A 7306-nucleotide genomic window follows, 5' to 3' on the forward strand; every position below is an offset into this window, starting at 1 on the left:
AGAGAACTGTGCTAACTGTTGAATTGAGGCTACTATAATTTTTAACTTTGCTTCTTCACGCAGTGGGCTCTAAATATTTCTCTGTTAGATGTTACACGCAAATGTCATTTAACTATGGGGATGAGCTTCTTCTTCACAAAATTTTTTTCAAACTTCACACTAACGCATATCTCCCTTCCCTTCTCTAGTCTCTGACTGTGTATCTATCTATCTAGCTAGCTGCCTATCTCCAACTGTGCTTATTTAAGTTATATGCACTTCGTCCAACTTGTCTACCTGTGCAGGAGACACAGTAAACTCTCCCCTGGTTATGTACAATAAAACTTGCTAGAATGGAATTGCGTGGGACTAAAATAATTTTCCAAATTGGGTAAGTTGCCAGAATACACAAAACTTACTAGGCTATATAAAATTTGGCACAGATCATGGACAAAAGCATAAATTTGTAATTGTGCGCACATTTGCTTAACTTCACTCCTGCACATTAGATGTTTATTCACTGTGTATTGTAGAATAAAACACTAGACTCGTACATTGGTTGATAAATAATATGGGATTTCTGTGTTTTTATTCGTTGTTGTACATACATATTATTTCCATGTTTATTTGTGTTATATTTCACATTTTTCGCTACATACTGTATTCTACGGTTTATAAGATGCACTTTAATTTCTAATTTTTTTAAAAGTAATTTCACCATTTTTATTACTATGTAACAAAGCCAGACTAACAAAATTCCCCTGTTTATAAAACTGAACTAACCTTTAAAATCACTGAAAATCATAATCAGAAATTTCTTCTTCTTCTTCTTCTTCTTCTTCTTCTTCTTCTTCCTCCTCCTCTTCCTCTTCGTCAAAAATCATCATTGTCCTCTTCGTACATAAGATGGTCTTCACTACTATCAATAGCATTACTTATGACGCACTTCTTGAACTATTTAACAATAATGTTTTCTCTCACTCTAGATCGAGACATCAAGAGGTTGCAATTTTGAAGTAAGTCCTCCCACAATAACAGCAAGCTCTGTTTTCAATAAAGCATTTTTTCTTCTCTTCCACACACTGTTAATCCATAATTTCATACCAGCGTCGTCCATCCGACTCTTGTCGTGTACGCGAACACCGTGGTATTTCAAATGGTTTTGGCATTGTGTTGTACTTGAAGATGATCATTGTACTAAGTTTAGTACTGTCAGCACAACATGAAAGTACAATAGTGTAGTTCTTTTTTTTTCTGTGCACTTGTGTTTATAGTTACAGTATTTGCGCCTTTCATGTTAACAGTTCTGTTACTCACCACATCAATTTTCAGAGGAGTTTTACATCTACATCTACATCTTCATCTACATGTGTACTCTGCAAATCACATTCAAGTGCCTGGCAGAGGGTTCATCGAACCACCTTCACAGTTCTATATTATTCCAATCTATAGTGTGTGGAAAGAACAAACACGTGTATCTTTCCGTACGAGCTCTGGATTCTCTTATTTTATTGTGGTGATCGTTTCTCCCTATGTAGGTCGGTCTCGACAAAATATTTTTGAATTTGGAGGAGAAAGTTGGTGATTGGAATTTTGTGAGAAGATTCCATCGCAATGAAAAACGCCTTTCTTTTAATGATGTCCAGCCCAAATCCTGTATCATTTCAGTGACACTTTCTCCTATATTTCGCGATAATACAAAACGTGCTGCCTTTCTTTGAACTTTTTTGATGTACTCAGTCAGTCCTATCTGGTTAGGACCCACACCACAGAGCAGTATTCTAAAAGACGACGACCAAGCGTAGTGTTGGCAGACTCCTTAGTAGATCTGTTACATTTTCTAAGTGTCGCTGGCTGCGGTGGCCGAGCAGTTCCAGGTGCTTCAGTCCAGAACCGCGCGACTGCTGCGATCGCAGGTTCGAATCCTGCCTCGGGCGTGAGTGTGTATGATGGCCTTAAGTTAGTTAGATTTAAGTAGTTCTAAGTTCTAGGGGACTGATGACTTTCACATAAGTCCCTTAGTGCTCAGAGCCATTTGAACCATTTTTCTAAGTGTCCTGCCAATAAAATGCAGTCTTTGGTTAGCCTTCCCCCACAACACTTTCTTTGTGTTCCTTCAAATTTAAGTTGTTCATAATTGTAATTCTTAGGTATTTTGTTAAATTTACGGCCTTTATATTTGACTGATTTATCGTATAACTGAAGTTTAACGGATTCCTTTTAGCACTGATGTGGATAATGTCACACTTTTCGTTATTTAGGGTCAATTGCCAATTTTCACACCCTACAGATATCTCTTCTAAATCATTTTGCAGTTGTTCTGATCTTCTGATGACTTTATTAGTCGATAAACGACAACGTCATCTGAAACTTCCTGGCAGATTAAAACTGTGTGCCCGACCTAGACTCGAACTCGGGACCTTTGCCTTTCGCGGGCAAGTGCTCTATCAACTGAGCTACCGAAGCGCGACTCGCGCCCGGTACTCACAGCTTTACTTCTGCCAGTACCTCGTCTCCGACCTTCCAAACTTTACAGAAGCTCTCCTGCGAACCTTGCAGAACTAGCACTCCTGAAAGAAAGGATATTGCGGAGACATGTACAGTGGTACAGTGTCAAAAGCCTTCTGGAGATCCAGAAATACAGAATCGATCTGAAATCCCTTGTCAATAGCACTCAACACTTCGTTTGAATAAATCACAAGAATGATGTTTTCTAAACCCATGTTGACTGTGTGTCAATAGACCATTTTCTTCTAGGTAATTCTTAATGTTTGAACACAGTATATGTTCCAGAATCCTGTTGCATATCGACGTTAATGATATGAGCCTGTAATTTAGTAGATTACTCCTACTCCCTTGAGCCTGTAATTAAGTAGATTACTCCTACTCCCTTTCTTGAATATTGGTGTGACCTGTGCAACTTTCCATTCTTTGGGTACGGATCTTTCATTGATTGTTAAGTATGGAGCTAATGCATCAGCATACTCTGAAAGGAACCTAATTGGTATACAGTCTGAACCAGAAAACTTTCTTTTATTAAGTGATTTAAGTTGCTTCACTACTCCAAGGATATTTACTTATATGTTACTCATGTTGGCAGCCGTTCTTGGTTCAGATTCTGGAATATTTACTTAGTCTTCTTTTGTGAAGGCCATTTCGGAAGGCTGTGTTTAGTAACTCTGCTTTGGCAGCACTGTCTTTGATAGTATCTCCATTACTATCGCGTAGAGAAGGCATTGATTGTTTCTTGTTGATTACATACTTCACATACAACCAGAATCTCTTTGGGTTTTCTGCCAGGTTTCGAGACGAAGTTTTGTTGTAGAAACTATTATAAGCATCTTGCATTGAAGTGCGCGCTAAATTTCGAGCTTCTGTAGATGACCAATCTTGGGGATTTTGCGTCTGTTTAAATTTGGCATGTTTGTTTCATTGTTTCTGCAACAGTGTTCTGACCCGTTTTGTGTATCAAGGAGGACCAGTTCTGCCGTTAATTTATTTGGTATAAATCCCTCAATTGCTGCTGATACTACTTCTCTGAATTCAAGCCTCATCTGGCCTACACTTATATTATTACTTCGGAAGGAGTGGAGATTGTATCTCAGCAAAGTGTCAAGTGGATTTTTGTCTGCTTTTTTGAATAGGTATATTTTTCCTTTATTTTGGAGGATTTGGGGGTTACATTATTTAAGCTTGCTATGACAACCCTGTGTTCACTAATCCCTGTACCTGTTTTGAGACTCATTATTAACTCAGGATTATTTGTTGCTAAGAGGTCAAGTGTGTTTTCACAACTGTTTCCTATTCGCGTGGGCTCTTGAATTAACTGCTTGAAATAAATTTTGTCCATATTTGCTATTTGGCTTAGTTCTTCGCTGGTTTGCCTTTGATATTGAATAATAAAGTGGTGGAGAGAGAATATCTTTCTCTTCATACTCGTGGCATTTTCTGAGATTTTGGTTTTATTTTGCATGACACTTATAAACCTGTAGCACCATCCAACTCCACCCTTGAAGTCTGTTAAGCTCCACTGTAACGCTAGCTTACGAGCATTATTTGAATCATTTTTGTATTAATTCCAGTGCCATTTTGACAGTGTTCTTGAATCTATTTCAGTACGTCATCATGTAGTTTCGGCCATTTTGCAATCAGTTGTCTGTCTGTCCATTTAGTCTTCCTCAGTTTTTTCAGTTCTTCTTTACTAGCCCACCAATCGCAAATGGTTTTTTCTGTCAGTGGAGGACCGAAATGCTACTCAGCATTTCTGTTTCCATGTTTTTCTGCAAATGTTTCAATTTATAGCCTGCATCGTACGAATACCTTTTAGTTTTTTCCATTGTGAAACTAGCTGCTAACAAAAATACTGTACTGTTACCAATAACACAAATCACTTTCAATTCAAGTTCATTGGCTCCATAGACTGCAGTGATGCATCGTAGGCTAGACAGCGTTCTGGTTTTGTGTTGGCAGGGCGGGAAGGAGACAGTGTTAGCAAACTTGTGAATCCCTGCAAGTCATGTTCATCACATCAGTGCACTGCTGCTGCTGCCAGTGATACGTGATACGTGATATGTCATTTATTCATCTCATTATGTACAATTTTCAAATCATTTGATTTGATGTATAGGAGACTTGTCAAGGTTTACAAAAGAAACTTTTTTCACTTTTTTTAAGAGAAATACAAAAGTTTACATTATATTTTACATTTCTAAATTACAGCTACACATGTACATCAAATAATACATGTAATACAATCCCTGTGTACAGACTGTGAAGCTGTCCTCAATGAATTCATCGACAGAATAGTAACACTTTTCCACCAAAAGAGCAAAGAGCAATCTTTTCAGTGAACCAAGCTCTATTTTAAATATATTACTGTCTTTTATTTTATTGGAAATTTTTTTAACCCCATATACTCTGGCATTTAGGCATAAAGTTTTAAATGATGTGTTGGAAGTTTGAAGTTCTCTCTGTGGTGAGTGCTGTAGTTGTGGTCAAAACGGATAGTGCTAGTGTATGTTGATTTTTATATAGGAACACCACCATCTCATATATGTAAAGTGAGGGGACATATAGTATTTTCAAATATTTTAACAGTGGTCGACAGGATTCCCTTTTTTTTCTTTTTTTTTCCCCAACACATATTTCTAATCACTTTCTTTTGTAATATTAGTAGCCTAGTGACATTTGCTGAATGTCCCCAGAAGATTATGCCATAACGAGGAGTAACTGACTCAAAGTAGCAGTGATAAACTATCTTTCTGGTATCCATGTTTGTGGCACCTGACGAAATACACATTGCAAATGCTAAGTTGTTCAGTTTATTTGCTAAGTAATCTATGTGTACCTTCCAATTTAAATTTTTGTCAAGATTTAGGCCTAAGAACTTCATGTGGTTTGCTTCTGTGATATACTGGTCATTGCAAGTTATCTTTATTTCAGTCCTTTCTACTGATTTACCTTCAAATTGCATCATTTTGGTTTTAGTTACATTTAGTTTTAGTCCATTTTGATAGAACCAAGATTCAAGTTTTTCTAAAGTATTTTTGGCTTTTTCTGGAATATTTTCAGATACTTCATTTTCAACTAGAGCTGATGTATCATCAGCAAATAAGACAATAGTGGTAGGTCATTTACATAAAAAAGAAACAGATAGGGACCCAATATCGAACCTTGTGGGACTCCTTGGGGAACTGTTTTCCAGTCTGATGAATAATTGGTTCAATTTGAAGTTAAAATTACTCTTTGTTTCCTACCTGACAGGTAAGAGCTAAACCATTTTAAAGCAGTGTCCCTGATTACATACATCTGTAATTTGTGGAGGAATAATGCATGGTTCACTGAATCGAAAGCTTTAGTTAGATCACAGAATATTCCTGTGACCTTTCTACCTTTATCTAACGTGGAGCATATTTTTTGGATAAACTCATTTATAGCATTCACGGTGCTTTTACCCTGTTGGAATCCGAACTGGTTTTTAAAAATTTATATCATTTACAGTAAGAAATTTATTAATTTGTTTTGCTGCAACATTTTCAAACACTTTAGAGAAGATCGGCAAGAGGGAGATAGGGCGGTAATTCCCCATATCTTCTGTCGATCCTTTCTTGAATAGAGGTTTGATCTCAGCATATTTCAATTTAGTTGAATCCAGTGTTGCATGATAGAGATAGGTTTCCCACAGCATTGAAAATATGGCCATTTTTAAGATGGTCAGAAATTTTAAGTCAAACACTAGACTTTTTATATTAATTTCAAGTATAAGAAGCACCTGAATTTTGGAGGCAATTTTTTGAAGAAAAAATGTGTCTTATAATCTATAAAATACAGTATCAAGGGGAAACTTGTTTTTTCTATTCAATTTTTTGCGCAATACAATAGTTCCAACAGCTTGGGAGAATTTTTGTGTGCTGGAAATTGCATAACATGGTTTGTGTGTTCAACAGCTTCTCCAGACATATTAATTTTTGTAATGACATCATTTTGCTCCACTTCTTCCTTTGTTTCTTCCTGATCTTATTCTGTGTTGTGAATTTCTATTATATCTGTTGCTGAAGTAAAAGTGGAGTGAGTTGACAGAAAGCCATCACCTTGAATGTAGTTGTCTGCACTAAATGAAATGTTTTGCATTTTAATAAATTCGGCTGTGGCTGCCAATATTTCTTGTGCTGCAATGACTGCAGAAATGTCTCATTTTTGACCTCCAAGCCTGCTTTGTTGAAGCACTTAGTAACAGCCAAGCCAATCCAATTTACTCCATCCAGGACGAAAACTGACCATGCAAGAGCAAACACACTTTCTGGTTCATCAGCACTAAGAATAAGAGACTGCATGACTAATCGCCAGTAACGGACTTGAATGTGTAACTAACCTCTGGCACACGGGTTGTATAAGGCTAGTAGAACCTGATGGGAACCAAGCCAGTTTCTCTTTCGATGACTAGACTTTCAGGTAGCAGGAATAGGAGAACTTGGTGATTTCTTTGTTTCCTTTTGACACTGAAAGAGCCCAGCCATTGTTCCACGAGACTACTCATCATCCATGCCATTTTAATGCTTCACCATGTTACTAAAAGCTTACTGTTGTCTTTGTTTTTGAAACAATGCTGTTTTGCCACCTCTCCACCAGTATCTTCTACATTTTACCTAATTAATGTGTTTCCACACAGCCGTAGAGTTCTTGGGCATCTTTCCACCAGTGGACTTTTTTTATCTCAAACTGCTAGAGATTTTGAAGACAGTGCACAATAAACCAGTCTCATTTCATCGGCATTGAACATGCCTTCTGCATCATAATTCACAATTAGGTTGTACAGTATTGTCTTCCA

Source organism: Schistocerca nitens, chromosome 6 (assembly GCF_023898315.1).
Source record: "Schistocerca nitens isolate TAMUIC-IGC-003100 chromosome 6, iqSchNite1.1, whole genome shotgun sequence".
NCBI classification, from domain to species: domain Eukaryota; kingdom Metazoa; phylum Arthropoda; class Insecta; order Orthoptera; family Acrididae; genus Schistocerca; species Schistocerca nitens.